The sequence below is a fragment of the Vitis vinifera genome, chromosome 6 (genome assembly GCF_030704535.1).
Source record: "Vitis vinifera cultivar Pinot Noir 40024 chromosome 6, ASM3070453v1".
NCBI lineage: Eukaryota > Viridiplantae > Streptophyta > Magnoliopsida > Vitales > Vitaceae > Vitis > Vitis vinifera.
In genome coordinates, this window is record NC_081810.1 from 588,633 (window position 1) to 597,375 (window position 8,743).

Consider the following 8,743-nt stretch of genomic DNA (forward strand, 5'->3'; position numbering starts at 1 on the left):
TTAGTTAAAAAATTTCTAATAATTATCTTATTTTGAATTATAGAAAATGAGAATAAATATAAATTATTTGAGAGTAATATAATTCAAAATAATAATTTTCACAAAGTGTCTATATAATATATAAATAATTTTTTTTAGTTTATATCAAGTTATAGAGGGTCACGTGACAACCGTCTAAGCAAAAAAGGCTCCTCGAGACCCCTCTAAGCAAATAAACGAAGTGCGAAATTGTTCAAGCAACAAAAGTTAGAAATTGAAAAAAACCGGGGAGGCAGAGAGAAGAAAAACTGCTTGTTGTTTGGCGAGAAAGAAAAGTAGAATTTTCTTTTCCTTTCGGGAGAGAAAAAAAATGGTATTCAACAGTGTGATGGTAGTATGGGTGGCGAACAGATCAGCAGATGTATGGCAATACGTTGCTTGCATTCCTGACCGTTTAAGCAGTCAACAGTTGCTAGATCTAATCTGCTGCTTCCCGTTGCAGCAATTCGGCCGCTTCGCTTTGTGTCTCTGGACCTTCTTCTGTCTCCCTCCGTCCGATTCTTACTATTACTCCTCATCCAACGACTCTGATTCGTCATCTTCGGCTCCCGACTACGACTACTATTACGATTCGCATTCCGATTGACCGGTCAATCCATCAATGAATGGACGATCCTGTATAGTACTTTCAATCCATTTTTTCTTCTTTGTTTTTAATACGTATTTTGATTTTTGTGATAAGTGAGTTTATTCGAATTTATGGATTCAGCTTCTTAGACTTATGTATTGATATTGATAATTGATATGTAAGATAGATTTTGGAATTATTGGATCGTTTTGGTTGTTGTTATGGTAGTTTTGTTTTTTTGGTCGACGAGAAAGTATAGGACGAGAAACTAATTCAAACTTTTGAATCTTAAATCCGGTATTGTACCATTTGGCTTAGTTCGAGTTAATTATTTTCGGTTCTTGGGGAAACCAGAGCAAAGTAAAAATGAGAGTTGGGACTTGGTTTTGTTTTTGTTTTTTACTCGAGTTTCTTTGTTGCTTGAGTTTTCTCAGGAACCAAACATGGGGATAGGATAATTTGTAAGGTTCAGGTTTGTTGCTTCTACTACTCGTATCCGTTTTTATTCAGTTTTGTGTCCCTGCTTGACCATCGTTGTGATGATTCATGTCTGCATTGTTAGTAGTTTGTGAAGATTATTGTACTTACATTTCTTCTCATTTTGCATTTGTGGATGTGAATTCACTAAGAATCGAAGATTAACCTTATTTCTCTAAGACTCATCCTCCCCCCTCTGTTATTCTTTGCCTTTTTTCCATGGCACAAAGAGTCATCCAGAGCTACAAAGCCTTCACGGTCCATGGCTCCCAACTGTTTTAATACTGCAACTATTTCCAGTGTCTTTTTCAAGTGATCTTAGAAGCCAGTCATAGGCCTTAGAATTTTGATGGCAAAACAAGCTAGCTCCAAGCCTCCAATATAGAAGTTAAAATTCATTCCATATGCCAATGCATGTGCAAACGCTCTACTTATGTCCTCTCATATTACATTCATACCATCTGCAGCATATGGGTCAAAATTAAATGTCCTTGCTTTGCAATTTGCAATTACTGGCTTTGTAACAAGTTCAAATATGTTCTCCCCTAATATCTCCTTGTCATCTCGTCCTTGGTTTACAAAACACAATGACCTGTATCCAAATGAGATGATGTGGCTTTACATCTTCAGAGCAAAAGTCCAAATAGGACAGTTTACCAAAAAAATATAATAAATAAATAAATTTCATATCATTCTACTAGTCAACTCATCCTACATAATAGTAAACCCATTAACATAAATGCTCTTTCCTCAAGACACCTATGAATATCATGTGACTCTTTTAGAATTGGCCTTTTGGCGTTGCATCTCCAAAAGGGAAATTGGAGAAGTTAATATGTTTGGGCAGGATATGCCACATGTTATATGAATACGAAAGCAATGATTGTATTTTTCCAAAAAAGCCTTTTAGATAGTATCTCAAAAGAAAGCATGGCCTTTGTGGTGCCACATTTGCTTTTTGGATAGTTAAAGTGGTTAACAAAGTATGCATAAATAACATACTTGTGAATTCCAAAAATGCTTTTTGTTTCTGTTTTTTTTTTTTAATTAAATTATGTGTCTCAGAATAACATGTTTAAGTTTTTCTGGATATTTATTTTTCTGGTTGTATGATGCTACCATTTAACCACTTGTCCTGTTTCATGCTTGACCTCCTCGACAACTTATTTACCCACCTAGAAAAAATACTGTTCATCACAAGAATGTGAATGAGAGTAAGCCAAATTTTATGTTATTGCTTCTAATTGTATTTATGCTTTCTTGGCCAGCTCTATCATCTTTCATTGGCCACTTCCATCAACAAATCATAAAGGATATATTAATATGTGACTATAAAAAAAATCAAAATGGTTAGATTAATTAAAAACAATCAATTTTCTATGTTGAATGATTAAATTGAGAGAGTTTTGTTTTCAGCTGAAATTTTAATTTTATTATATTTGTTTAGTCATCTCTATCATGTTCGGGTTGTGTCCATCAACCATCATAGCTATGTTTTGTTCAATGATATGACTCACTCACAATTATCATTTGTGTCTCCATAAATAAATTGACAATGATGATATCTCATGTATGTTCTACATTATTCAATGTATCAGCTCAATAATGAACTGGAGAATCCTTCTTGTGGGTGTTTTTGGGTGGGGCAGGCATGTTAAATACATAGCATGGATGGATCAGTGACTGGAATAAGATGTAAAGGGGTAATAACTGTCTGTTTTAAAATAGGAGTAATGAGCCCCCTGTGTGATCCTCAGCAGTAGTGACCTCTGGCTCATAATTTGAGCCTCCTTGTATTCAACTGGTGTAAAGTAGAGGGGTAAGCTCATACTACCCAAGGGTTGCTTTGCCAAGAATTGGGACAAATGCCTCTCTGTTTTGGTGGATCCCTCATTATTAAAAATATAAATAAAAGAGTAAATAAGCAATTCAAACACTGGTGTGGTGATGGACAAAAGACATGGGGTTGAGTAAGTCCTAAAATAGGGTTCACAGCTTAGAACCATAGAGCTCTTAACATAGCAGAAGTCCGTCAATGCTGAAAACAATTCAGGAACAGCTAAAAGGACCTTTTCTGTTCCCCTTCTTGTCGTAATTGTAACTTATAAAAGAGTGCATGGACTAGTCTCCCATGCCTTCTATTAAGTTGAATGCCTATGAGCTGTTAGGAACCAAAATTAGCTATTCTAGTGAAGTGTAGAAGGTTATGTACAATATTCAGTAAAACTTGTTATATACTAAACTATAGCATAAGGTAAACCAAAAATTTCATTTACATGAAAATGATGATGGCAAATGCAACAAAATTTTATGTCCTTGGTATAATCAAATATTAGCTTTACTAATAAATATGTGAATAAAAATATTACTCTTTGGAGGCATTGAGTAAAATTGGAAGTATCTATAAATAAAATTATTAGCCATGACCTTGCAATAACATTGAGAGTTGGGACTTGGTTTTGTTTCCTTTTTTGCTCAAGTTTCTTTGTTGCTTGAGTTTTCTCAAGAACCAAGCAAGGGGTTAGGATGATTTCTAGGGTTCTGATTTGTTGCTTCTATTACTTGTATCATTTCTTATTCAGTTTTGCGCCCCTGCTTGATCATTATTGTAATGATTTATGTCTGCATTGATAGTAGTTTGTGAAGATTATTGTTTGTGCATTTCTTCTCATTTTGCAATTGCAGATGTGAATTCACTAAGACTTGATGCTTAACCTTCTTTCTCTAAGACTCATTCTCCCGCCTTTGTTATTCTTTGCTTTCTTTCCATGGCACAAAGAGTCACCAGGAGCTACAAAGCCTTTAAGGTCGATTGCTCCCAACTGTTTTAATGCTGCAAATGTTTCCAGTGTTTTTTTTCCAATGATCTTAGAAGCCTGTCATAGAGCTTAGAATTTTGAGGGCAAAACAAGCTAGCTCCAAGCCTCCAATATAGAAGTTAAAACTTATTCCATAATGTGAAAAAAACTTATGCCCTCTTATACACATCTATACAATGTGCAGCATATGGGTCCAAATTAAATGTCCTTGCTTTGCAATTTGCAATTTGCAATTACTGGGTTTGTAACAAGCTCTAATATATGCTCCTGTACTATCTCATTTGTGGTGTCATCCATTGGTTTACAAAACACATTGACCTGTATGTGAATGAGATCATGCAGCTGTACATCTTTAGAGCAAAAGTCCAAATAGGACAGTTTACCAAATAAATAAATAAATTTCCTCTAGTTCTACTAGTCAACCCATCTTACATAATAATAAAGCCATTAATATAAACTCTCTTTCCTCAAGACACCTTTGAATACCATGTGATGCTTTCAAAGAACTGGCTTTTGGCATAGCATCTCCAAAAGGGAATTTGGGGAAGTTGATATGCATGGACAGGATATGCCACATGTTACATGAATGCAAAAGCAGTTATTTCTCTTTACCAAAAATGCCTTTTTAGATGGTATCTCTAAAGAAAGCATGGTCTTTGTACTACCACATTTGCCTTTTGGATAGTCAAAGTTGTTAACATGGTATGCATAAATAGCATACTTGTTAATTCAAAAACATGCTTCTTGTCTCTTTTTTTGTTGAATAAAATTATGGGTCTCAGAAAGCATGTTTAAGTATTTCTGGGTATTTATTTTTCTGGTTGTATGATGCTACCATTTAACCATTTGTCTTGTTTTCATACTAGATCTCCTGGACATCTTCTTTACCTGCCTAGAAAAAATACTGTTCATCAGGAGAATCGGAGTGAGAGTAAGCCCAACACTCTCAGTAAACATGGTTTTATTATAAATGTGGTTGACCACTTTGTGTTGCTCCTCTGGAAAATTCTAGAAGAGAATATTATATCACACTCAAACTTTTATGGTATTTTATATTTAAGCTACCTCTAATTTTATTTATGCTTTCTTAGCCACCTCTATCATCTAACAGTGGCAACTTTCATCAATCATGATAACGGTTATATTAATATTTAACTATAAAAAAATAAAAAAATCATAATGGCTATTTTAGTTCAAAAATCTCATTTTTCTATGTTGAATGATTCAATTCTGAGAGTTTTGTTTTCAGCTGAGATTCTAATTTTTTCATGTTAATTAAGTCACCTCTGTCATGTTGCAGTCGTGTCCATCAACCATCATAGCTATATTTTGTTCAACGAAATGGCTCACTCCCAATTATCACTTGTCTCTATAAATGAATTAACAATGATGATGTCCCATGTATATTCTAAATTATTAAAGTTATCAGCACAATAATGAACTGGAGAATCCTTGTTTTGGGCCTGGGTGGGGGTGTGCAGTGGTGCAGGGGGTTGTTGTGGGCCATGGCAGGCATGTTAAATGCACAGCATGAATGGATCTGTGGCTGGAATAAGATGTAAGGGGGTAATAGCTGTGTATTTGAAAATAGGAGTTATAAGCCCCCTGAGTGTACCTCTGCAGTAATGACCTCTGACTCTTAGTTTGAGCCTCCTTGTTATTCAAGTGGTGTAAAGTAGAGGGGCAGGCTCATACTACCTGAAGTTTGCTTCCCTGAGAGTTGGGATAAATGCTCCCCTGTCAAGTTGGATTCTTTGTTATCAAAAAGAAAAAAAAAAGCAGTAAATAAGCAATTCAAACACTTACATGAGGTGGAGTAAGTCCTAAAATAGGTTCCATTGCTTATCATCTTGGACTTATAAAAGGGTGTATGGAGTAGTCTCCTATGCCTTCTATTTAGCTGAATGCCTTTGTGCTGTTAGGAACAAAAATTAGACATTCTGGTAAAGGGTGGGTAGAAGGTTATGTAGAATACATGGTAACACTTGTTATATAATAAACTATAGCATAAAGTAAACCAAAAATTTCATTTACACGAAAATGATGATGCTAAATGCAACAAAAAAATTTCCTTGGTAAAATCAAATATTAGCTTCACTAATAAATAGATAAATAAAAATATTGCTCTGTTTGGAGACATTGAGTAAAATTGGAAATACATATAAATACAATTACTAACCATGACCTGGCAATAGCCTTCTCACATTGTGTTTGATTTTTGGAATAGCAAATATCGAGCTTGTTGAAATGCTGAACCGGGCGAGCCTTTAAAAAAAATAATAAAACCCATTAAACTTCTTGTAGATTACTTATTTTGGGCTCACAAGAAAGCTGATGGGAGTTATATGGCAGGTTATACCATGGTCATTTACCCAAGCTTCATTGTCCATGGGGTCTTGTACTAGATTGTCTATGAGTTGATTGTGCAAAATTGAAGCCTGATAGTTGCGTTTCTTAACATTTTGAAAATTAAAATTCTCTCTCTCTCATGATTGTATGATAGGCTAATAGATTTTCCTAATCTGCAAGATATTCATGTGGAACTGCTTGTGAATGATACTATAAAATCTGTGTTTATTGCTAGTGGTTCAAAATCTCCATTATTCTCTTATGTAAGTGCGTGTGTGTGTGTGTGTGTGTGAGAGAGAGAGAGAGAGAGAGAGGGAGGAATTGTAGTAGCAAAGGAATGGCGACTCGCTTCTTTGCTAGGCCTCGTTAATAAATTTTTTGCTTGCCTATAGAAAAAGGGAAAGCAATTGTACTGTATTTAAAAATTCTGCAGTTGAATATGAATAAATGAGTGACTGGTTCCACTGATTGTCAATGAATTGACAAGTTGTAAATAAATCTTTATCAGAGTTGTATTTACGGATTATGAATTGGTTAATGCAAAATCAGTATTGTGTAGAAGGTTTTGAATAAGGTACGAGTCTAATGAAGTAAATGTGTGTTAGAATGTATACAGTTTGCTTTGTTTTGATAAATTATTTTTAAAATGAGTTATTTTTGCACATGTTTATGTTTAATATACCATGATAAATATAAATTAAACTTGTCTGCTTAATGATTACAAGTTATTGCCAAACATGAACTACTTCTAAACATATGTATTGGATGTTATAGCATAACAATCAATGGTATCCTCCTACTTCTGGATGTTTTGTATATGCTTTATATGAGCATTCTCTACCCCTATATGTCACAGCCTTGCTTTGTATGTCTTTTGTTGTACAACATTTCAATATTTGATTCTAATTGTGCAGCACAGTCTCTTTTCTTTTTTCCTTCAATTAAAAATTGTTTTGTAAAATATTCAACTTTTTGATATCTACATTACTCCCTGTTTTCAAACTTGACGTTACTTTTCATGCCAATCTTTTCTTCCTTGCTACTAATTTAAATTAACAACTATTAGGAGAAATTTATCTTGGATGTTTTGTTCATGTTGTAATAGTCGAGTAAAATGGAGAATTCATGGATGTTATATGACTGGCATGGCCTATGAAACTTGATATGAGATGATACCACATGGGGTCTGGGCTGCCTTACAGAAGAAGTGTTGTTCACCAAGAAGCCTCAATATGTAAGGCTGAGATGAGGGTGTGAGATAGTCAATTGCAAGACCAAAACTGAGTATCCGCACTCCAGAAAATTAGAAGTCATTGCAAGGCGTGAAAGATAAGGGAGGGTCAATTTAGATATTTTAGATGTGTACAATTATTTGCTCGTGAAGGAACCTCACATCTGTAAGGACTGAGATGAGGACAATGAGACGATGATTGAAAGACCAAGGGGATATGAGATAACCACACTCAGGATAATTAGGAGCCACCACAACGTGAAAGAAGATGAGGATAAGTTGATTGAGATATTGTGGACAAGTTCTATGAGAACCAATGACTGCATTAATAAGAAGCAAGTAAATGCAAGTTAAAGGAGAGTGGATGCCAAAAGAGGCATACCAGTAGCTTGTGAAAAATGAGTGATTCCTAGTCTGCATTGAAACCGAACATCTGGAAATGGTTTTAGTGATTGCTATGTGGTGGCGTTTAGAAAATTTGAGAAGGCAACCCATGGATGAAAGTTTAAAGCAATTTTTACTCTAGCTTAATTGTCATCATTTCTTTTAGTGTCCTCCCTACCCAATTTGGACAAAATAATATTAATACTATTTTGTTGTTGGTGTAAGCAATTATCCAAGAGAGAATGTTACAGCAATCTAAAGAATGGACTAGATTTGCTTTCTTTGTTGTTTCCAAAAGTAGCATTCTTTTGGGCATTCCAAGAGGTTGTCGATAAGGTAATCAGACCCTTTATTTAAATTGTGCAATAGATTTACAAAATATCTTGTACCATTGTGATATCAAAAAACTTAGAGATAGAGGTTGTGGCAACTGTTTGCCCAAAATTTCAAGATAGGCATGGTGTTGGAAGGGATGGGACCCCACCAGAGGAGGTCTCAGCAGATGGGTGTGATCCAAGCAGCATTGTCTCCAAATCCCAGATTGCACAATCTCTATTAGAAGGTTTAAGGAGGGGTTTAGGAGGACATCTTGTGTGGAGATTTTTACTATTTGAGGTCTCGAAATTACTTTGGATAAGCGTGTGGTTGTGAATTATATTTCTTCTGCAGTCATTGCTGGTGAAGTTTTCCACTTTTTGTACAAACTTGCAGGGATGGGCATAGATTCCTTGATAGCCTTTAGCTGTGTTTCTATACCTGTAGAGGCCAAATAGAAGAGGACATGAGGAGATTGTTGGTAAGCAATTCTGGGTTCTTCTCAAAGTCAGTTACTTTTACAGGTTATTGCCGGGTAATGAGAACCTTGTCCTCTTCACC

At 35.1% G+C, this 8,743-nt stretch overlaps 1 non-coding gene across 1 annotated transcript; it reads left to right on the forward strand.

Moving 5' to 3' along the window:
- The first annotated feature begins 178 nt into the window (after positions 1–178).
- Positions 179–4,967, forward strand: LOC104879598 (uncharacterized). The gene is made up of 2 exons (XR_009465803.1): positions 179–656; positions 4,770–4,967. It is a non-coding gene; the product is annotated as an uncharacterized LOC104879598 (transcript).
- The last annotated feature ends 3,776 nt before the right edge of the window (positions 4,968–8,743 follow it).